The following is a 25,297-nucleotide window of genomic DNA, read 5'->3' as shown; positions in this document are numbered from 1 at the left end:
ACCTGCTTCTGTGAGCATTAAACTGATCATGAAAGCTCAGGGGCAATTATTGCACTTCAGTGACTAGGCAATAAAACACTTGAGTGCGGCTACACTGTGCATCAGACAAGATTGTAAAGAATTCATTCAGATTTTAACAGGGTGTCATTAATAATGTTAAACTGTAATTGTGATAGTGCATTAATGCACTTGATGTCAATAATCGAGTTGTAACTTCAGTTTATCTAGGTTGAAATTTTCTTCCTCAAGCAGTCATCCAGAGGTATAAACAGGCTGATATTTTGGGGCCTGTGCATATTAAGGAGGCTAATTACATATTTAAATCAACACCGTGTGCTCGGCCACAGTTGATGGCAGTGGTGCATATGCTGGAAGATTCCCGCAGCTGGCGAGGCTCTGTCCTCAACTGTAATATGAACAGAAAATGCTGGAAATACTCAGCAGGCCAGGAGCATCTGTAGCGAGAGAGAGAGAAAGAGAGTTAACAGTTCAGGTCAATGACTGTCAGAATTAGAGGTGACCATTCTGACAAGAGGTGACCGACCTGAAACGTTAGCTTTGTTTCTCTCTTCATGGATGCTGCCTGCCCGGCTGAGAATTTTCAGCATTTTGTTTATATTTCAGATTTCCAGCATTCCGCAGTATTTTGCCTCTGCCCTCTACTGATTGCTTTCATTATGGCTAACATTAAGAAAACCTTAATGGGCAGTGGGGTCCATGCATAAGCAGCTTCAAATTAAGCCAAGGACAGAAATTTTAATTAGTGAAAAGTAAATTTCAAGCAGATATAAATAAGCTAGGGCTTTACTCAAAGATTGACATTTGCAATACCCTGCCGTGGGAGGGAGCAAGAGGGAAAAAAAGTACTTCAAAATGGACTTCAATGCCATAATGGGAGAGTTAGGGCACGGGCGATGGGCTTTTGAGTGGCTGAATGGCTTTTTCTTGTACTTCACTTGTCTTGTGTTCACCTTCATTAGACTCTTCCCAACAGAAGCTCCTGCCTGACGACAGACTCTGGTTTGATTGTGGGCCTCAGCCTCACTATAGGCTCCTGTGTCTCTGCCTCACATGGTAAGACGCCCCTCTCTCCCGTGTTGGATTCTCAGGATGATCCCGCAATCTCCCACACTCCCAGAGGAGAGCCTCTCCCCACAGCAAGTGTAAATTGGGGCTGTGGTGTTGGCGGTCATTCTCTCCAATCTGTGGTGTCTCTACAAGCACAACTCCCTGCGTGGACGGTGGGATTATGGAATTGCCCATTTCGCTCTCTTCCCCACCGCCCCCACTAAACTATATATGGAAGGTGCAACGTTCCCATAAAATCATCAATCCAGTCAGCGTTTGTGTGGTGCCAGGGCCACAGGAATGCAGAGGGACAAAATATACCATTGTTTGGCCTGATCCCGAAGTTCAAAAATTACCATACACGAGTCTCTCTTTCAAAAACCTCAGCCACATCCTCTGCCAATTATCTACCCAATTCCCTCTTGAATTTGCCAATCCTATGCAGCCTTTTCCCTCCTAGATAAGACTTGGTTTATATCATTAATCCTCTTCACATTTCTGAACAAGAGCTGTTATTCCGATTAGCCTGCCCTAACTTATTTTTACGATACCTTCCTGGTTTTCTCAGCCTCCTCCACGCTCTCATTTTTGATGCACCTTTGAACCGTGCCTTTAAATCAATCCCTGAACGGTGGAAAGCTAATGCCAAACAAGGTGTGTAAAAAGGTCTTCCATATTCCCACTGATAGCTCGCATCAAATATCAAAATACACCAACACCTCCCAAAAAACACAGGCCAAGTTACACGTGCAAACAAAGTTGTTTTAAACAATCGTCAACCCAGCAACTTGAAAGTCAGGTTAGTGATCTCACTCCCAGTAACATAGAAACATAGAAGATAGGAGCAGGAGTAGGCCATTCGGCCCTTCGAGCCTGCTCCGCCATTCAATGAGATCATGGCTGATCATTCAAATTCAGTACCCTGTCCCTGCCTTCTCCCCATATCCCTTGATCCCTTTAGCCTTAAGAAATATATCCAACTCTTTCTTGAATATATTTAATGAACTGGCCTCCACCGCCCTCTGTGGCAGAGAGTTCCACAGGTTCACCACTCTTTGGGTGAAGAAATTCCTCCTCATTTCAGTCCTAAATGTCCTACCCCTTATCCTTAGACTATGACCCCTGGTTCTGGACTCCACGACCATCGGGAACATCCTTCCAGCATCTAGTCTGTCCAGGCCTGACAGAATTTTATAGGTTTCGATGAGATCCCCTCTCAATCTTCTAAACTCCAGTGACTATAAGCCCAATCGACGCAATCTCTCCTCATAAGTCATTCCTGCCATCCCAGGTATCAGCCTGGTGAATCTTCGCTGCACGCCTTCCATGGCAAGAACGTCCTTCCTCAGATAAGGCGACCAAAACTGTACACAATACTCAAGGTGCGGTCTCACCAAGGCCCTGTACAACTGTAGCAAGACATCCTTATTCCTGTACTCGAACCCTCTTGCTATGAAGGCCAACATACCATTTGCCTTCTTAACCGCCTGCTGCACCTGCATGCTTACCTTCAGCGACTGGTGCACAAGAACACCCAGGTCTCTTTGCACTTCCCCTTCACCCAATCTATTGCCATTCAAATAATAATCTGCCTTCCTGTTTTTGCCTCCAAAGTGGATAACCTCACATTTATCCACATTATGGTGCATTTGCCATGTTTCTGCCCAATCACCTAACCTGTCCAAATCGCACTGGAGTTTCAGGACATCCTCCTCGCAGCATACCCTCCGACCCAGCTTTGTGTCATCTGCAAATTTGGAGATATTACATCCAATTCCCTCATCCAGATCATTAATATATATTGTGAACAGCTGGGGTCCTAGGACCGATCCTTGCGGTACCCCACTAGTCACTGCCTGCCACTCAGAAAACGACCCGTTTATTCCAACTCTTTGCTTTCTGTCTGCCAACCAGTTCTCTATCCAAGTCAATACCTTGCCCCCAATCCCATGTGCCTTAATTTTGCACGCTAATCTCTTATGCGGGACCTTATCGAAAGCCTTCTGAAAGTCCAAATACACCACATCCACTGGTTCTCCCTTATCTATTTTACCAGTTACATCCTCAAAAAATTCCAGTAGATTAGTCAAGCATGATTTACCTTTTGTAAATCCATGTTGACTTTGTCCGATCCTGTCACTGCTTTCCAAGTGCTCTGCTATTACATCTTTTATAATGGACTCTAGCATTTTCCCCGCTACAGATGTCAGGCTTACTGGTCTATAATTCCCCGCTTTTTCTCTGCCACCTTTTTTGAATAGTGGGGTAACATTAGCTACCCTCCAATCCATGGGTACTGTTCCGGAGTCTATTGAGTTCTGGAAGATGACCAGCAATGCATCTACTATTTCCAGGGCCACTTCCTTAAGTACCCTGGGATGTAGGTTATCAGGCCCTGGGGATTTATCAGCCTTCAGTCCCATCAATTTTCCTAACACCATTTCCCTACAAATACTGATTTCTTTCAGTTCCACCCTTTCATCAGACCCTATGTTCCCCGGTATTTCTGGGAGGTTATTTGTGTCCTCCTTTGTGAAGACAGAACCAAAATATGTATTTAGTTGGTCTGCCATTTCTTTTTTCCCCATTATAAATTCCCCCGATTCTGATTGCAAGGGACCTACGCTTGACTTCACCAATCTTTTTCTCTTCACATATCTATAAAAGCTTTTACAGTCAGTCTTTATGTTCCCTGGAAGCTTACTCTCATATTCTATTTTCCCTTTCTTAATTAATCCCTTTGTCCTCCTTTGTTGAATCCTGAACTGCTCCCAATCCTCAGGATTATTGCTTTTTCTGGCCAATTTATATGTCGTCTCCTTGGATCTTATGCTATCCCTAATTTCCCTTGTTAGCCACGGTTGAGTCACCTTTTTTGTTTTATTTTTATGCCAAACTGGGATGAACTACTTCTGTAGTTCATCCATTCGGTCTTTGAATGTTTGCCATTGCCTATCCACCGTCAACCCGTTGAGTGCCATTCCCCAATCAATCCTACCCAACTCGCTCCTCAGACCATCGTAGTTTCCTTTATTTAAATTGAGGACCCTAGTTTCTGAGTCAACTACTTCATTCTCCATCTTAATGAAGAATTCGATCATATTATGATCGCTCCAACCCAAGGGGCCTCGTACAACAAGATTGCTAATTAATCCTTTCTCGTTACATAATACCCAGTCTAAGATGGCCTGATCCCTGGTTGGTTCCTCGACATATTGGTCCAGGAAACCATCCCGTAAACACTCCAGGAATTCCTCCTCCACAGTATTGTTACTAATTTGGTTAGCCCAATCTATATGTAGATTAAAGTCACCCATGATGACTGCTGTGCCCTTATTGCACGCTTCTTTAATTTCCCTTTTAATGTCATCCCCAACCTCTGCCTTACTGTTTGGAGGTCTATATACCACTCCCACTAATGTTTTTTTCCCCTTAGTATTTCTCAATTCTACCCATACAGATTCCACATCATCAGAGCTAATATCCTTCATTACCATTGTGTTAATCCCTTCTTTAACCAGTAATGCTACCCCAGCTCCCTTTCCTTTTTGCCTATCTTTCCTGAATATCGAATACCCCTGGATGTGGAGTTCCCAGTCTTGGCCATCCTTGAGCCACGTTTCTGTAATCCCAACCAAATCATATTCGTTTACCTCTATTTGCGCAGCCAATTCATCCACCTTATTACAAATGCTCCTCGCATTAAGACACAAAGCCTTCAGGCTTGTTTTTTTTAACGCTCTTAGACCTATTAGAATTATTATTTACTGTGGCCACGTTTGATTTAAACCCTTGATTTCTCTGACTGCCACTTTTGTTTTTCTCCTTCCTATCTTTTGCTTTTATCCTTGTTTCCCTTTCCTCTGTCTCCCTGCTCAGGTTCCCAACCCCCTTCCATTTTAGTTTAAACCCTCCCCCACAGCACTAGCAAACAAACTCCCTAGGACATCGGTTCCAGCCCTGCCCAGGTGCAGACCGTCTGGTTTGAACTGGTCCCACCTCCCCCAGAACCGGTTCCAGTGTCCCAGGAAGTTGAATCCCTCCCCCTGGCACCATTCCTCTAGCCACGTATTCATCTGAAGTATCCTTCTATTTCTACTCTGACTAGCAAGAGCACCTTGGGCTTCGCACTGGGTGTCAGCTGTGGCTCAGTGGGTAGCACTCTCGCCTCGGAGTCAGAAGGTCATGGGTTCAAGCCCCGCTCCAGAGACTTCGGTACATAACCCAGGCTCACACCAGTGCAATACTGAGGGAGCGCTGCACTGTCAGGAGCAGCCGTCTTTCAGAGGAGACGCTAAAGCGAGGTCCATCTTTCCTCTCAAGTGGTTGTGAAAAATTGAATGGCACCACTTGAAGAGCAGGGGAATTCTCCCCGGTGTCCTGGCCAATGTTACTGAAACAAATTATCTGGTCATTATCTCACTGCTGTTTGAGAGACCTTGCTGTGCGCAAATTGGCTGCCGCACGTCCTACATTACAGCAGTGACTACACTTCAAAAGTACTTCATTGGCTGTTAAGTACTTTGCAACGTCCTGAAGTTGTGGAAGGATCTATATAAATGCCAGTCTTTATTTCTTTCAAAGTTTAAAAGTTGCCAGGTTCAAACTTTACTTTTAAATGCGCATGGCGACTCGGTTTCTCAGCCAGTTTTACAGATTTTAATGCCAGCATCAACTCTCCTCCAACATTAAAATTATTCAAAGCTGTGCCTTTGTGGGGGAGAGGGTGGCACCACCTTGGCACTATAACTGCCTCTGCCAGCTGCTGATGGTAGCAGAGCAAGATTCAATTCTCCGACAGTCTGTTGCAACATTTCTGCCTTCCTTTCTGCACCTAATCTCCATCTACGCCAAAAGCTGTAACAACATGTATTTATGCAGCGCCTTTAACACAGTAAAATGTCCCAAGGCACTTCACAGGAGCGTTATAAAACAAAATTTGACACCGAGCCACATAAGGAAATTTTAGGACAGGTGACCAAAAGCTTGGTCGAAGAGGTAGGTTTTGAGGAGAGGGGCAGACAGGTTTAGGCAGGGAATTCCAGAGCTTAGGGGCCTAGGCAACAGAAGTCACAGCCGCCAATGGTGGAGCGATTATAATCAGGGATGCGCAAGAGGCCAGAATTAGAGGAGCGCAGATATTAGAGGGTTGTGGGGCTGGAGGAGATTACAGAGATAGGGCAGGGCAAGGCCGTGGAGGTATTTGAAAACAAGGATGAGAATTTTAAAATCGAGGCGTTGCTTAACCTTCCCCCACCCCCCTTAGAGTCTCTCCTCCTCTGCTGAAGATGCTGACTTTTGCTGTAGTACAGTTCCATGGGCACCAACGTGTGGTCAGGGGGGAGTCCCGCACTGGGCCGAACCCAACAGCAGAGGCATGGCGGGGAGGCACCGCCTGGCCAGAAGAGGCCATGGTTAAGTTTGAACAAATTACTTGTGTGAAATACTTGTGGGCCAGGAGGAGCAGGAATCCTCCCCCACAGGCTTGGGAGTTCTTGGGCCTTCCCAACCCTGGCCTAGCCTCTCCTCCCGCTTGGCGCTGGCATCGGCTGCCAAAAGCACTTGCCCAGCACCAACTTTATGCCAAGGTCCATTCCCTTGGGCACCCAGCGTGCTAAGGCCCTGCCGGCTTTGGGAGAGACACAGATTTTATTGAGGCCCAGGAGTTGGGCCAGCCTCATGCTGAGCTCCCCGCCTGTCCTGAACGCACCACCCCCCCACCACCAAAACCCCCCCCATTAAAAAATCGAGCCCCAAGTGAGTAAAGGCTGTTTGACTGCAGGGGGCATCAGAACAAGCCTGATCCGGTCCCCAGCCGTTGCCCACACGTGGAGCACCCATTCTAATAACCTTGGGCAGGCAAAACGGGTAGAAGAAAGAGGGCGAACAGAAAACATTTCTAAAATAATGTCATTAATAAAAATGATCATCGGCAAAAACAATAAACTCTCCTGTCAGAGAGATCATTGCGAAAGTAATTGGAAAGGCAATTTTATTTTTGTTGAAAGTTCAATAATTTTGAATGAACAAAATTAATTTTGCCTTTACCCAACAGAAACTATTAACAGCCATCAGGGAACGGTTTGTATGGATTCATTACACTGTTACAGTTAGTTAGAATAACAGAGCACAATGATAAAGGCCCATATCTTGTGTACATTTGAGAAGTTTTAATACTTTATTGATCTGCATCTCCTAGCACTTTAAATTGAATCTTTATTCATCTTCGATTAGTAAATAATGACAGGGCGTAATTTACTGCATTTATTTAATTAGTGCAACATTTCATGTCTCTTATCTGCTGTAACTTGGCACTTTTTTGGCAGGGGAGGGGGAGGAATACACTCGTGAACACAACACTTTGCCCACCTTTTGTATGCAGCAGCAAAAGTGAAGTACTTCCGGGTCACAACTCTGCCATAATCACAGCCCGAGTAAAGCGGTCTTCGACTGGGCGGTCAGTGGTGCTGCATGTTAGTACGAACCGAGCCATTTCACTCAAGACCCCTTTTCAGTATTCGAGAGTGGGGACTTTTGTCCCCTCAGACTGGGTTAGATTCAAGTTCGAGTCCAATGCTCTCATCTGACATATTGTAAACTGACCCTTTTGTGCAGATCACTGATGGGAGTATCATTCATTCATCTGGTAGAACTCAATCTGTGCATCCCGCTTGGCTCAGTCGATAACATGGACCGTGAACTGAGCCACAGAGCAGAAAAATCCTAAGATGACTCTGGTGCAACCCAGCAACACAAAATAAACAAAATTGCACGTGACCCTCTCCACCCCTTTTGTTACTAATAAAAAAGGAGACGCAACTAACAAAGGAACTTAAACATAGAGCACTTTCCAACAAAACAAAAGGAAACAAATGAAACAAAATCATAAGCTTGTTTGTCTGCGTCTATAAGAACATAAGAAATGGAGCAGGAATAGGCCACTTGGCCCCTCGAGTCTGCTCCACCATTCAATAAGATCATGGCTGATCTTGGGCTCAAAGCCACTTCCCTGGTCCGCCCCCCCATAACCCTTCACTCCCTTATCTTGCAAAAATCTATCTATCTCCACCTTAAATGTATTTAATGACCCAGCCTCCACAGCTCTCTGGGGAAAGAGAATTCCACAGATTTACGGCCTTCAGAGAAGAAATTCCTTCTCATCAGTTCTAAAAGGGCGACCCTTTATTCTAAAACTGTGCCCCACGTTCTAGATTTCCCCACGAGGGGAAACATCCTCTACATTTACCCTGTCGAGCCCCCTCAGTATCTTATATGTTTCAATAAGATCACCTCTCATTCTTCTAAATTCCAATGAGTATAGGCCCAACCTGCTCAACCTTTCCTCATAAGCCAACCTCCTCACCTCTGGAATTAACCTAGTGAATCGTCTCTGAACTGCCTCCAATGCAAGTATATCCTTCCTTAAATAAGGAGACCAAAACTGTACGCAGTACTCAAGGTGTGGTCTCACCAATACCCTGTACAGTTGTAGCAGGACTTCCCTGATTTTATACTCCAACCCCCTTGAAATAAAAGCCATCACTCCATTTGCCTTTTTGATTACTTGCTGTACCTGCATGCTAACTTTTTGTGTTTCATGCACAAGGACCCCCAGGTCCCTCTGAACTGCAGCATTTTGTAATCTCTCTCATTTAAATAATAGTTTGTTTTTTTATTTTTCCTGCCAAAGTGGATAAACTCGCACTTTCCCACATTATACTCCATCTGCCAAATGTTTGCCCACTCACTTAGTCTGTCTATATCCCTTTGCAGGTTCTTGGAGTCCTCTGCACAACTTGCTTTCCCACCCATCTTTGTATCATCCACAAACTTGGCTACATTATACTCTGTCCCTTCATCCAAGTCATTAATGTAGATTGTAAATAGTTGAGGCCCCAGCACCGATCCCTGTGGCACCCCACTATCAGACACTCTATTCCTTGTGGTCCCCACTGATTGCGAAGTGCCGAGTCTATTGCTGGGCACTGCCTGCTCCCTCTCCAGGGCCACCTGGGCGCAGACAATAATGCGGAGAAAAGGCAGGTAGCCGGAGTGACACCTCCCTCCCACACACCCACCTCCATGGGCCGCGTCCATCCTAGAACTGCAATCACTTCAGCATGTAGTTACCTCCATTTATTTGGAGGGTTTTTCCAACCCTTTATATTCTCCTTCTCTCCTGAATGTGCTGTCCCTCAACAGGATATGGCTGCACAGCCACCAGAAGGTCTCCAGTACTTTGTCCAAGTGGCAATTCATCGTGTGCAAACACACACAGCAGGGAGTGCATCACAACCAAGCCCGATCATGCTCTCCGTAAACTTGAGCTTATCCAAAACTCTGCTGCCCGTACCCGATTGGCACCAAGTCGAGTTCACCCCATCGCCACTGGCTCCCGGTCTGGCAACGCCTCGATTTTAAAATGGTCATCCTTGTATTCAAATCCCTCTATGGCCTCGCCCCCTCCTTATCTCTATAACCTCCTCCAGCCCGACAACCCTCAAGAGATCCTCCAATTCTGGCCTCTTGAGCATCCCCGGATTTTCACCGCTCCACCATTTCCGGCCGTGCCTTCAGCTGCCGAGGCCCCAAGCTCTGGAATTCCCTCCCTAAACTTCTCCGCCTCGCTCTCCTCCTTGAAGACGCTCCTTAAAACCTACCTCTTTAATCAAGCTTTTGCTCACCTGTCCTACTATCTCTCTATGTGGCTCGGTGTCCAATAACGCTCCTGTGAAGCGCCTTGGGATGTTTTACTACATTAAAAAGTTGCTATATAAATGCAAGTTGCTGTTGAGGCACGCACTGCGTCATGCTGATGGAGCAGTGTGTACGTGTGGTGGTGAAATGGTGGCAGTGGCGGCGACAGCATTTACGGGCCCAACAAGGGAATTTATCTTGACTTGAGCACGATGAAGTCAAGGACAAATATTGGGGGAGGGGTGGGGGTGAAGAATCAGAATCATCAACCGAACAGATAAAACTCTAATAAAATCATCATTGGAAGCCTACTTCTGAGAGGGCTATCAAAAATCTTGTGTCACCATGGAGACCATTCACGACAATGCTGCTACTGACTGCCCATTATATACATGATTGACAAAATGACAATGCTCACTGTAACCACAGTAAAGCTAATTGAACCAGCTCCTGAAATGCCTCGTTTGCCAAACAATGACATGCAAAGCCTGTTTTTTTTTACTTTACCGGATCTGCTAGCCAAAGCACTGTGGGGCAGCGAGGAGGCACGGTAAGCTGTGCAGGTGGGAGCAGGAAGTGACAAAGGGACATGGACTGGTTAAGTGAGTGGGCAAAACTGTGGCAGATGGAGTTCAACGTGGGGAAGTTGGATCGGAGAAAGACAAAAATCAGAATATTTTCTTAATGAGATTAGGAGCTGTGGAGGAGCAAGAGATTTGGGTGTCCAGGTACAAATGAGTAAAAGCTAGTAGACAGGTACAAAACGGTTAATGGAATGTTGGCCTTTATCTCAAGGGGCCTGGAATACAAAGGATGCTTCAGTTGTAGAGAGACTTGGTCAGACCCCACACGGAGCACGGTGTTCAGTTTTGGGCACCTCTCCTCAGGAAGGATATATTGGCCTTGGAGGGAGTGCAGCGCAGATTCACCAGAATGATACCAGGGCTTAAAAGGGTTAAATTATGAGGACAGGTTGCATAAACTTGGCTTGTATTCCCTTGAATTTAGATGGTTGAGAGGTGATCTAATCGAGGTGTTTAAAATGATAAAAGGACTAGATAGGGTAGAGAGAGTATCTACTTCCTCGGGTGGGGGAATCCAGAACAAGAGGACAATTTTAAAATTAGAGCCAGGCCGTTCAGGGGTGATGTCAGGAAGCACTACTTCACACAAAGGGTGGTGGAAATCTGGAACTCTCTCCCCTAAAGGCTGTGGATGCTGGAGGACAAGTGAAACATTCAAGACCGAGATCATTAGATTTTTGATGGGGAAGGGCATCAAGGGATATGGATCAAGGGTAAGTAAATGGAATTGAGGTACAGCTCAGCCATGATCCAACTGAATGATGGAGCAGGCTCGAGGGGCCGATGGGCCTCCTTCTACTCCTATGCTCCTCCAATAGTGGCCCTTATATTCCGATCCCTACGGGTGTGTACCCACCCGTAGGGACATCGGAAATGCTTGTTTCAGGCATGCGAAGCGCATGCGCTGAAAACCGGCATTTCCGATCTGTCAAGAATGCTCTTGACAGATCGGACGCCTGCCCTAGAGAAGGGCCTCTGTGGGCGGATAGTTCCGCTTTCTGGAGACCCTCCGCCCGCAGAAAACCCTTAGAAATCTTACGCCTGGTAAAAGCAGGTGTAAGGGCCGGCTTTTACCAGCATAAGATTTGAAAAAAGTTAAAATAAAAAAATTCTCACTCATTTATCATTTAAAAATACTTTTTTTTTTTAATTATAAATTTTTTAGCCCCGTAAAAAAACAAATTATTTTTTTCAAAAAATTAAACTTGTAATTTCAACTAATTTTAAAAATTGATTTTTTTAACATTTATTTAATGTTTGTGTTTTTGGGGTGCTCTCCATTCATATATTTGACAGGTCTATCTGTCAAGTGTCTGAAGGGAGATTCCCTTCTTTGATTGGCTCCCCATGGCCCACGTGATCCCAGGGACGCTTGCGAACCGCATGTGCCCCTGGGATACCTGGGCCCTGTGCATTTCGAGTTGGAGGGGCCCAGGAACTGAAGTATACGCACCTCGGGAGCCCTCAGGTAAGTCTGTAGATTTTTTCCAGATCGGAGGCCTCCGCACGCGGGAAGCCTCTGATTGGAAAATACAGCCCAATGATTCTCTCATGCTTCAAACAACTAATGAGCTGCTTGACTCCTAGAAATATTGAGGTGTTTGAGAATCTCGTTGTGGTGAAAAATGGCAGCAGTTTCAGAGAGGGTGTTCTGCGAGTGCTGAATGAGCATGGTTAGAGACGGGACCATATTTGCTTGGATATTTTGGACAAATCCTCAACATCACTGTGGTGGTGCCAGGTGTGGCAGTGTTATTCTAAGGCATTAATATTTCTGTAAAGTATAAGGCACAAGACATGGAAAAGTCGCGGCTATTGCTGGAACTTGCATTTAGATAGCGTCCCTCGCCGCATGTCACAGTCAATTAATTATTTTTGAAGTGTAGTCACTTTCGTAATGCAAGCAAATGCAGCAGCCAATTTGCACACAGCAAGATGCCACAAAGAGCAATGCTTTAAATGGCCAGATCATGAGTTTTGCTGGATTTGTTTGAGGGATGAACGTTGGCCAGTTCACCAGGAGAACTCCCTACTCCCCCCCCCCCACCAGTAAAGTGCCATGGGATCTCTTACATCCACCATAACAGGCAGAGCCTCACTATTTCATCCAAAAAACAGCAATTCTGACAAAGCGCCGCTTTCTCTGTGCTGCACCAACAGGTGAGCCTCGAATACGTGCTCAAGTTCCACCTTCTATCTCAAGGAGGCGAGAGTGCGACCACTAAGCCAAGCTTACACTTGACTTCTACTCTCCGCAATCTTACCAGAAGCAAAAATAGCAAGTTTTGCACCTGACATTATGCACGGGCATTATGGGGGGAAACAATATACTACAGAAAGGGAATTCCATGAGCCAAGTCACCCTGCTTCAATTCACAACACTCTTACATTTAAATGGAAAGCTCTTGACACATACGTGCACGCTATTTGGGAAAAGAATGGTGGATTTGTTCTGTTGAGAGTCTGGAAGGAACTGGTTGGGTGAAGAATGGCACACCACAAAGGACAAGCACCATATGAATGAGATATCCGATGGTGTGCACCCACGTTCCACCCTCCGTAAACTGGAGCTCACCCAAAGCTCTGCTGCCCATATCCTAACTCGCACCAAGTCCTGTTCACCCATCACCCCTGCGCTTGCTGACCTACATTGGCTCCCGGTCCGGCAACGCCTCCATTTTTAAATTCCCATCCTTGTTTTCAAATCCCTCCATGGCCCTCGCCCCCTCCTAAATCTCTGTAATCTCCTCCAGCCCGACAACCCTACGAGATATCCGTGCTCCTCCAATTCTGGCCTCTTGGGCATCCCCGATTTTAATCACTCCACCATTGCTGGCCGTGGCTTCAGCTGCCTTGGCCCGAAGCTCTGGAAGTCCCTCCCTAAACCTCTCCCCCTCTCTACCCTCCTTAAAATCTACCTCTTTGACCAAACTGTCCTAATACCTTAACAAGGCAAAGGAATACACAATGAATGGAAAGACCCTAGGCAAGACGGAGGGTCAGAGGGATCTGGGTGTGCAAGTACACAGATCCCTGAAGGCGGCGGAACAGGTGGATAAGGTGGTAAAAAAGGCATATGGGGTACTTGCCTTCATTAGCCGAGGCATTGAATATAAGAGCAAGGAGGTTATGATGGAGCTGTATAAAACACTGGTTAGGCCACAGCTGGAATACTGTGTGCAGTTCTGGTCGCCACACTGCAGGAAGGATGTGATCGCGTTAGAGAGGGTGCAGAGGAGGTTCACCAGGATGTTACCAGGGCTGGAGCGCTTCAGCTATGAAGAGAGACTGGGCAGATTGGGTTTGTTTTCCTTGGAGCAGAGGAGGCTGAGGGGGGGCATGATTGAGGTGTACAAAATTATGAGGGGCATAGATAGGATGGATGCTGAGGAGCTTTTTCCCTTAGTAGAGGGGTCAATAACTAGGGGGCATAGATTCAAGGTAAAGGGCGGGAGGTTTAGAGGGGATTTGAGAAAGAACTTTTTCACCCACAGGGTGGTTGGAGTCTGGAACTCACTGCCTGAAAGGGTTGTGGAGGCAGAAACCCTCACAACATTTAAGAAGCATTTGGATGTGCACTTGAAATGCCATAGCATACAAGGCTACGGGCCAAATGCTGGAATATGGGATTAGATTAGACAGGGCTTGATGGCCGGCGCGGACACGATGGGCCGAAGGGCCTCTATCCGTGCTGTATTACTCTATGACTCTATGACTACCTCATGCGCCTCGGTGTCAAATTTTGTTCCATAATCGCTCCAGTCAAAGGCCTTGGGGTGTTTTACTAGGTAAAAGCACTATATAAAATACAAGCTGCGATTGTTATGTTACACAAACAGGTTCATTCACACAGATTGTTACACAAATGCATAGTATCTCATAATACAGTTCCCGTGTGTCTATACATCAATAATGTAGGTTAGAGCTAGGGAGGGGCATGGCTATGGAGGGATTTAAATACAAGGGATGAGAGTTTTAAACTGGAGAAGTTGAGGGACCAGGAGCCACTAGAAGTCACTGAGCAAGGGGGTTACGGGTGAACGGGACATGATACAGACATCAGTATCATAGCAGCAACACCATATTGCAAAGTCCCATCTCTCATTACATGACATTAAAAGGCGGTTTAGGTAGTTAGGAAAGTCAAGCACCCAGTTTCTCCCTGTCCTCTACCCCGAGGGGTCATGGAGCAACAGTTGTCTGCACTGCAGCTGGCTGCTGAGCATAGGACAACAGCATCATCTGCAATGGAGACCTCACTTGCAGAGGCCGTGGTACAGTAGGAGAATCTCTTGTGAAATGTTCCCAATTGTATTGGAGGCTTTGGGGTCAAGACTCCATCGGCAGCCATGGCCAGATTCAACATGCTTGGAGAACACAAAGAAGCCACAATGAAGAAGGGAGTCCAAAACCCCACAGATGTCCACTTACAACTCTTAGCCATCGTCATTATTAAAATCAGACCTCAACTTCTGTAGAGAACAAAATTCAATGTGCTTCATAGCTGGGAGAATATTGGAGTTAGTTGTTCATCTTTCATGATCGTTAACAAACGTGTCTTTATTGTCCCCCAGTATTTCTAATTCCTGTTTTTGAGGGGTAGGTACAGTCAGAGATTGGGCGATTAATCTATTTTTGTTCAGCTCTTCCTTCCACCACTCTTTATAAACGCGTCTACTTTTTACATGCAGCTTCAGAGAGAATTGACTGCATTAAATATTTAGGAAAAATGTATTCATTAAGATCTACCTACTTTGTTAAAGAGTGCTGTTCTATCAAATGATTCACAATATGCCACACTCAAATTTAACTGTACAAAATTGACTGTTTCAACTTAAAGAATTCCATGCGCTGTCTCTTTAATACGTCAGCATGTTTCAATTTGTGAAGAAAATCAAACTAGGTCAACATACAAACAAGCCCACTAGGAGGGGAAGTTTTGTGCTTGCTGTTATTAATTTCTACATGTACTGCTTTCCTCTCGCTGTTAACTGTGTACATACAACTGATGTATGAAAGAGGGCGAACATGGGAGGACTACCCCGGTGGCCGAGTGACAGAGCAGAGCTCCCAGATTCGATTCCCTGACTGCAGCTGTTATCGGGTCACCAGCTCTGGGTGGACATAATCTGGAGGTTTCAATCACATGACCTCTCGCCCCCGCCATTGGTCACCCGACACATCCCCCCTCACGGCGCACTGCCTTCCCACGCCAATCGGAAAGCGAACAGACCATTACTTGATAGGATGAATCTTCACTGTCAAACAGCCTTCTTATTTAAAAAAAAAAAATCTATAAATTTTTTTATATCTAATCAACAAAAGTGTTCAAAGAAAATGGGGGAAAAAAGACAATTTTTTTTTTTGTTAACGTGCCTAGGATTTTTCTCGTGAGTTGCTGGCAGCAATGCCCTGGAGATGAATGTTTCATTCCTGGAGACTCCAGGACAACCCTGGGTTGAGGTGCTACGGCTGGGCTGAGTGGCCCTGGGCTAGGCAGGAGTGCAAGCAGCCAGGATCTGACTGCCTGATTACTACAGTGTGACCCCTGCTGGAAGCTGCATGCACTGAGAATGGAAAGAGTAATCAGTACTTGCATCTTTCCGTTCCCACTGATGCCGATTCTTCTGCTACCTCATACTTCTCTCCCTTGAATGGCAGCGAGTGTGGCGATCTGCTGCCCTGAATGTATACCTGGCATAGTCTGTCTGCTTTCATCCTTCTCTTCTTCAAAGGACTGAAATTCCTCTTTTTCTGCACTAGTTAACCTCTTCGTGTCAAAATTCCTGTGTGTGATACTTCAACGTTATTAGACTTATTGACGTGGATCAATGACAATTACCGACACAGCAATGTCTTACAAACGTGCTAAGCAATGAGTTTGAAACAGAGGAATTTCATTCCTCGGATTGTGTTTCAGGCTTTCCCTGGAATGTGGAATTTCAACATTTCAATGACGCTTTCCTCCGAGTTGCCCTTTTATTGGCAACCCAGCCTTTCAGCCCATTACATAGAATCCACAGCACAGAAACAGGCCATCCGGCCCAGTCGGTCCATGCCGGTGTTTGTACTCCACACGAGCCTCCTCCTGATTACCTCTTCCCTATATCCCTCAATTCCCATCTCCCTCAAGCGTGCATCAAGTCTCCCCTTCAATACATCAGTGCTATCTGTTTAAAACAATCCATGTGGCAGCGAGTTCCACACTCTCTCTGCGGAAAGGAATTCTTCCTTTGATCCATTGATGTTTATCTTATATTTATGCCCCCTTGTTCTGGAATCACCCACAAATGAAAACAGTTTCTCCACATCCACCCGATCAAACGTCTTCCTAATTTTAAAGACCATCAGTAGATGTGTTAGTATTTTTATGTTTTGTTGTCGGCCGGCAGTCTCCCCTACACACACAGTATCAATTCACCTCTTTGTCCTTGTTGCTAATATCAGCTTGGCTCAGTGGGCCACTTTCGATCAGAAGGTTGTGGGTTCAAGTCCGACACCGGGTGTTGTCCTTCGGGTAAGGTGTTAAGCGGAGGCCCCGTCCGCCTGGTGATTCAGGCAGAAGCTAAAGATTCCATGGCACTGAGGAGCAGGGAGTTCACGTGTAGTCCTGGCCAAAATTCCTCCCTCAACCAGCAGCCTAACACATGAACAAATCATTCAGAGGAGGCCTCGGGGAGGAGATTTACTACAACGGCACCAGGGATGAAGGATTTCAGTCATGTGGATAGACTAGAGGAGCTGGGATTGTTCTCCTTAGAGCAGAGTAGGTTAAGAGGAGATTTAATAGAGGTGTTCAAAATTATGAAGGGTTTCGATAGAGTAGTTAGGGAGAAACTGTTCCCACTGGCAGGAGGGTCGGTAACCAGAGGACACAGATTTAAGATAATCGGCAAAAGAACCAGAGGGGAGGCGAGAATTTTTTTTATGCAGTAAGTGGCAGCACGGTGGCATAGTGGTTAGCACTGTTGCCTCACAGCGCCAGGGACCCGGGTTCGAATCCGGCCTCGGGTGACTGTCTGTGTGGAGTTTGCACATTCTCCCCGTGTTTGCGTGGGTTTCCTCCGGGTGCTCCGGTTTCCTCCCACAGTCCAAAGATGTGCGGGTTAGGTTGATTGGCTATGATAAATTGACCCTTAGTGTTAGGGGGATTAAATACGTGGGGTTACCGGGATCGGGTGGGATATGTGTCGGTGCAGGCTCGATGGGCCGAAATGGCCTCTATCTGCACTGTGGGGTTTCTGTGAAGTTACGATGATCTGGAATGCGCTGCCTGAAAGGGCGGTGGAAGCAGGTTCAATAGTAACTTTCAAAAGGGAATTGGATAAATAGTTGAAGGGGTAAAATTTGCAGGGCTATGGGGGGGGAAAAGCGGGGGAGTGGGACTAAGACTAATTGAACAGCTCTTTCAAAGAGCCGGTACAGGCACGATGGGCCAAATGGCCTCCTTCGGTGCTGTATGATTCATCTCACTGCTGTCTGCAGTGAGCAACTGGCTGCCCCATTCGGCTACATGACGACAGTCAGCGCATTTCAAAAATAAATCATGTATTTTGACTCACTTCGACAACATGATATGGTGCAATAGAAAGTGTTACTTTGGTGACGGCGATTGTTGTGCTGACGACACAGCCGCCTTTGCATTCAGCCCAAAGGAGGAGAACCACAGTATTTGAAACAGGACAAGGAAAAGTAAGGTGGTCCATCAGAGATCAACAACAACTTGTAGTAAAATGTCCCAAGGCGCTTCACAGGAGCGTTATCAAACAAAATTGGACACCGATCCACATAAGGAGATACAAGGGCAGGTGACCAAAAGCTTGGCCAAAGAGGTAGGTTTTAAGGAGCATCTTAAAAGGAGCAGAGAGAGGCAGAGAGGTTTAGGGAGGGAATTCCAGAGCTCAGGGTCAAGGCAGCTGAAGGCCAATGGTGGAACGATGAAAATCGGGGATGCACAAGAGGCCAGAATTGGAGGAGTGCAGAGATATCGAAGGGTTAGAGGAGATTAGGGAGAGAGGGAGGCGGGATGGCCGCGGAGGTATCTGAAAACAAGCATGAGAATTTTTAAAATCAAGACGTTGCCGGAACTGGAGCCAATGTAGGTCAGCGAGCACAGCGGTGATGACAGGCGAGCGGGATTTGGTGCCAGTTAGGATACAGGCGGTCGAGTTTTGGATAAGCTCAAGTTTATGGAGGGTGGAGAATGGGAGGCCGGCCCGGAGAGCGTTGGAATAGTTGAGTCTGGAGGTGACAAAATCGTGAATGAGGGTTTCAGCAGCAGATGGGCTAAAATAACCCTCAAATAATCCTATTTTTCCATCCAGCCTCAATTTGAGCATCCCTAACGTTGTTGCTGCCACTTGGCCTGCATTGTCAGGTCTAGCATTTCCTTATTCAGCAGGTTAAGGGTCAAAACAAAATCAACTGTCAGGCTTACACAGCAGAATAAGGATTAAAGCAGAGGCAATGGCTTCAGGGCAAGGGTTATAACAGTTGAATGCATGCAAGGCAACCCTTCTCTTTCTCTCCCCTCCCTTGCTGCGGTACTGTTCTGTAGGTCCTGGCTACTCTTTGATACTTCGTCTTGGGCCTACTTCGTGTGTGAGCAGGAGCCAGTTTTCCTCCTCCCGAATCCAGGTCAATTTTAGTGACCTTGCTATCGTTCTTGTACAGATCAGGAAGTGAACCAGGAGCTATCTTGGTCTGCTTGTCCCGGCGACTTACTGCCTTAAGCAGATGAGCCATCAGGGGAACCTGGCAGCGGAGGGGGATTATAAAGCTTGCAGCGTGTTGCACCGACTGCATGCAGCTCCCACTAATCCAGCTGGGTGAACAGTCAAATCAGTTGCTGCGTGAAACAAAACAACTTATTCAGTCGTCGGAGCAACAATATGAAACTGAACAATAAACTTGAAAACAAACTGGAACCATATTACATTTATATTAAGTGAGGACATTGAGCCGTTTATGGGCCGCTTCATTTCAGCATACACTGTCACCCTTTGAAGAATGTCGACTTTCTTACGTCAAGTTAAGCAAACCTAGAGGCTGCCATTTGTTTCTCAAAGGAAGTCTGCACGTACTAAATACTGAGCAAGAAACGTGCAGACACTGAACTATCTCCTGCACACAACGTTTCACGAGATTGGTACTTAAAAAAAATGTTTTTCTTCTTCTCCTGGCAATTACAGTTGCTCGCTAGAATACAATTCCACGTAAGCCGATCACCCTCCCAGTTCGTCACCCGGGTAGTCATGCGCGAGCCTTAGCAAGGAGTGTTGGCAGGCCTCACGGCCAAACTCAATCCAAAGTCCACCCTTGCGGCAGGGATCACTGGACAGGTGATCAGGGGTGGGAACCATGGCCGATTTTCCCCCTCCTTAGCCCAGAGGCAACGATGCCAATCGCCGTGCCCCAACTGCGATTGGCTAATTCAGGGCGGACAGGAGACCGAACCTTGGGGCCTTCCTAATTTAGGTGGCTCAGCCATTCATTGGATGAAGTCACTGAGCTGTAGGGGGAGCTCTCAATGTACTGTTTAAAAATAGAAAAAGAGAATACTGAACTACCTTAACTGTACTGAAAAAAAATCAAACCTTGCTGTTTACGCATTAGAGATCAGTCCTGACAGATTTTACTCTCTAGTTTCACAAAGATGCCATGCATCAAATGTAACTTTATCCTTTCTGCGTGGCTAATATTTTTTTGCTCACAAGTGCATCTCCTCACCTGGTCCTAGGGAGATTTTTGCTTTCAATGCAAGCAGTCAGTCAGGGAACAGATCTCCTCAGTTCCGGCTCGACCTCGCTAAGTGTGAATTCCATCAGAAATGTTCTTCCTGATGGTTCTTCTTCCACAGGGAGGTGTGAACGTCGTACATAAATCGAGAGCCCGGCTGGTTATGAACTATTTTAGCAGCCGCTAATTTGAGTGGTGATGTAAAGGTTGGAATAGAGCAGGAATCTGCAACACAAGTCAGCGACCGAAAAATGTTTGTCGTTAATTGGTGCCAAAGTCGGTTGCAGAAAGTAACGATGGCCTTCTGACTCTCCGCGAATGAGGAGGGAGACTCGCATGTGGCATTGCCATCAAATCCCCCTCCCACCTCAAGATGGCATCTTCAAGAGTGTACAGGTGGTGTGGGCAATCCCAAGAATTCCTCTTGCTTTCCTTCAGTAAAGAAAGACGTGCATTTCTATAGCGCCTTTCCTGACCTCAGGACGTCCCAACACGCTTTACAGCGAAGGAAGTTTGAAGCGTAGTCACTGCTGCAATGTAGGAAGTGTGGCAGTCAATTTGTGCACAGCAAGCTCCCACAAACAGCAATGCAATAATGGCCAGATAATGTGTGTTAGCGATGCTGGTTGAGGGATAAATATTGTCCAGGACACCGGGGATAACTCCACTGGTTCTTCTTCAAAATAGTGCCGTGGGATCATTTACGCCCACCTGAGGGGGCAGACGGAGCCTCGGTTTAACATCTCATCCGAAAGAGAATGGAGGCGGCACCAGTATTCGTTCCGTGGCTACAAGATAAAACACTTAGAAATCTTGAGCAGAGAGAGAAATAGAACTACAACAAAAAAGGAGAAACGAGAAAGTGAATAGGAAATTAAAAAAATATATCAAGGGCACTTATTGTCCCCTGTAGCCCACGTGATAGATGTAGCCCGTCGATTTAAACCAAATTTATGTTTATGTATAGCTTGTGACTGAAAATCTCACACTTAAGATTATTCACTCAATAATATGCAAAGGTGTGTTAGTCTTCAGTAAAAATATTAATTCCCAACAAAACTCTCTCTCTTGCTCTCAGCCAAGCCCTGAATCAGTTTAGGTCACCCACCTGTCCAGTTAGGTACAATGACAGTCTGGAAATTTCAGCATTGCAAAAATCAGACAAGAGAACATTGTTTCTTTACGCCCCACATTAATTGTGATGAGGAGACATTCGGCTGTTAGGTGAAATAAAAGTCTTAAAGTTCGCTTGATCGCTTAATCAGTAAATCCATTGCCTGGCGCCACACTGAAGGGTATAGACCAGGTCTCTTGCAGTGATTGGGGCACTATAATTAGCTGCAGCAGCCCACAATAGGGCGGTGAGAATTCAGCCATTGTTATCCAGTGACTCCTGGTTGATTGTGTGTTTGATTGGAAGTGGAGCAAGACCCAGCTACAATGGTCAGCATGATTGTCAGCCGACGATTCACTATCTGGGCTCAGACATTAAGAACGGCCACGAGGGGGGGGGGAGGAGAGAAGAGAGAATGTTAACCTAACCTGCCCAGCAGGAAACTGACGGGATCGGAATGTCCGCCTGCTTTAAACCCCTGCCCCTGATAGAACTGAAAATCGGGCTGAAAATCGGGCGGGGCATATAACGGGCAGCCAACCCACTATTGCCCGTTTTACACCCCGCCCCAAGTTGAAAGTCACCCAAACAAAACCTTATGGACCTTCACTTTTGCCAATTATGCCATCATCATAACCCACCCCTCTCCGCCCCCAATCTGTGCCACAGCCCTTGTAACACAATTCCAACCACCTTTAAAAAAAATCATCAGTCTGGATTTTAACCCGAATCCTGCCCACTCTTCTATATATTTTAGCCTGACTCACGTTTACATATTCACATTGAACAGCACAAGATTGGCGATGTTTACAGGGGCAAGGGAAAGCTTGGCAAGAGAACTTGCTGCAATCGAGGGGGCTGCATCTCACAGTCTATGATGCCAACTAATCAGCCTAGCAGCAAGTTGTGGTAAGAAAGTCAGTAGAGAAAAAAATCATTTGGAATAGAGGAAAAAGTATTGCTTCTAGGCTCTCCTTTAACAAGCCAGCCACCATTCCTCGCACAATGGATGTAGAATAGCTATGAATTATATGGCAATTGTACTTCCTGTGAGTTAAGATAACCTGCACTTTGTACTGGAGCATTCTTTCCTTCCTTCTTTGCTTGCTTACTGGATTCCTAACTTGCTAACAGGGCTTTGATAGAGGTAACTCACAGGAACTTAACAAAGCCCAGCTCTGTGCATTAATTTTTTTTTGTTTCAAAGCTAAAATGTGATGAATCTGGCAGAAATATGCCTCTATTTATAACAGACCATGAATAAAACACTTAATTGCGACAATGTCGGTGAAGAGCTGAAGGCTATGATGTGCAAAGCAGTTTTTCTTATACGTTTTAAGAGTTTTAAGTACTTAGGAGCTAAGCCATTATTTCGACTGCAGGAACATGCGGATTCAGTGCAAGTAGTAGTGACAGGCACCTAATTAAAAAGAAATGCAAAAGACAATAGCCAAGGTTTCTAATTAGCTGGAGGTCCCAGATCCCGGAATAGTATCTGTACCCCAGCCACTGGCACACAGCACCTTTAAGATACTGTGGGGCAAGGCAGGACATTCTTGCCTCCTGGTCAAGTAGATCAATCAGGTTGAGCCGCTTTGGTAAACTACCCGCGCACCTCGTATTATACAGGGCAAGTGTTTTCTCCGTATGTTATTTGTTTCAAAAACATTTACTTTTTGTTGCGCCCAGGTGCCACCAGCTAGGATGGAGATGTAATGCCAGGCGTGATTCTCCCATCCCTATCACGCCTCACCCTACCTCCGCGCTTGCCCCCTCCCCACCCCGCACGAGTGCTGGCCTCGCCATCCATCGCTTCAGCGAGCAGGCTATCCAGGTGCAAACACTTCCCATGCGCCACATTCCACAGGATTCACCCTCACAATGCCCTGCTGCTGTACAGGAACGCTTTTTTTTAAAAAAGTGATGTTAAAAAGAGCTGCTGCTGCTGCAATCTCTTAGCAGATTCATAGAATCACAGAGCACAGAAGGAGGCCATTCGGGCCATTGTGTCTGTGCCGGCTCTTTGAAAGAGCTCTCCAGTTAGCCCCACTCCCCCGCTCTTTCCCCATAGCCCCACAAATGTTTCTTTCTCAAGCATTTATCGAATTGTTTTGAAAGTTACTATTGAAACTGCTTCCACCACTCTTTCAGGCAGTGCATTCCAGATCAAAACAACTTGCTGTGTAAAAAAAATTCTTCTCATCACCCTTCTGGTGCTTTTTGCCAATTATCTTAAATCTGTGCCCTCTGGTTACCGACCCTCCTACCAGTGGAAACACTTTCTCCTTATTTACTTTCTCCGAACCCTTCCTGGTGTTGAACAGCTCTTCCCCTGCACCTTCTCTGCTCCGAAGAGAACAACCCCCAGCTTCTCCAGTCTCTCCACGTTTGTTTTAGCTGCAATCACTTTCAACCAAAACGTGGCTGCAATTCACGGGGAAAAAAAAAACCTGCCGGCGTTTAAGAAGTGCCGGAGAGGCTGGCACGTCCATCAACTCCCAACATATATATATATTTTTTTTTAAAAGCGACGTTCACACTTACCTTCCAACAGTCACAGCTCCCAGACGCAAGAAGGCAGTTGTTGAGCCTGCGATTGCTCCTTGCTCTGCCTCTCACACACACATACACACACACCGACCGCCGGGCTCCGGCTCGCCCTGGATCAAGGGGTGGGGGAGCGGGAGGGGACGCTGCCTTTAAACCGGAGAAGCCCTGGGCTGCAGAGTGGGAGTACAGTAGAGGGCCACCAGCAGCCGCCGAGGAGCCCGGGCTTGCCTTTGCCACTCGCGGCCCTGCGCTTTGCTTCCAGGCGAGGAGGCAGGGGGGGGGGGGGTGGTGGTGGGTGTAAGGTGGGGGGGGGAGGAGGGACACAGAGAGAGAGAAGCCTCTGTTGTGGGCTGTGTGCTGGGCCAGCGCTACCGGCCTGGGGGAGGATGGAACGCCGATCAGCTGAGGCGGCGTGCCCGAATCCGGATACACTGCCAGCAGCCAATCACAGCCGCCGCAGCTCAGACACTCCGAGGCCGGGGCTTGGGGGCGGGGGGAGCAACCTGCAAAACCCGGAGCGGCACCACGCCTGATCAGGATCCGGATCAGGATGGCCAGCACCAAGACTGGCTGACTTGCACCTGCGACCTGCCTCCTTCCCCCCCTCTCTCTCTCCCCGAGAGGCACCTTCATTATTTTTATTACCATAGCAAAATACTGCAGATGCTGGAAATCCGAAATAACAACAGAAAATGCTGGAAAAACTCAGCAGAATTTCATTTCCTGCGCTTCTTTAGTCTTGACAAAGGGTTCACCTGAAACGTTGACTCTATTTTCTCTCCACGGATGTTGCCTGGCCTGCTGAGTTTTTCCAGCATTTTAAGTTGTTTTTTTCATTATTTTATTGATTGATCATTGAGCAGAGGGAAGACGGCACACCTCTCCCATCAATCAACAAAGGGAGAGGTGTGCCTTCATTTTTTTTAACAGCACCCTCTGCCAAAAAGAGGGATTTAAAAAAAAAATTACTATTCTCCAGCTGAAGGTCAGAACTTGAAATGTTAACTCTGTCTCTCTCTCCACAGATGCTGCCTGACCTGCTGAGTGTTTCCAGCAGTCTCTGGTGTTGTTTTAGATTTCCAGCATCCACAGTATTTTGCTTTTATATGACAAAAACGTAACAATATTGCACGGCACGCCTGGACTGATAGACGCAGGAACGTGCTGACACCTTTTCACTTCATTCATCAGAAGCCCTTACTGAATGAGAAAGAAAGACTTGCATTTATATAGCGCCTTTCACGACAACCAGATGTCTCAAAGTGCTTTACAGTCAATGAAGTACTTTTTGAAGTGGAGTCGCTGTTGTAATCAGGGTTACAGTTCACCACTCATACCACACCGCCCCTCTCCACCATGCACCGACCCCTTGCCAGGGCACGGGTTCCACCAGCACCAAGCCTGTGGTTCCTTATTGAATTGGTCTAGACTATTTAGCCACTGTGGTTCAGAGAGGGGAAGAGAGAGAGAATCACAGCTGTTCTCTCCTTGAAGATAAGTATAGCTCCCTTGTGGCTCACTGTCTAGAAGTGACTGGAGCACAAAG

The sequence above is a fragment of the Somniosus microcephalus genome, chromosome 16, assembly GCF_052327205.1.
Source record: "Somniosus microcephalus isolate GS21.2 chromosome 16, FLI_Smic_1.0, whole genome shotgun sequence".
NCBI lineage: Eukaryota > Metazoa > Chordata > Chondrichthyes > Squaliformes > Somniosidae > Somniosus > Somniosus microcephalus.
The sequence above is the reverse complement of the archived record's forward strand: the minus strand, read 5'-3'. Positions refer to the sequence as shown.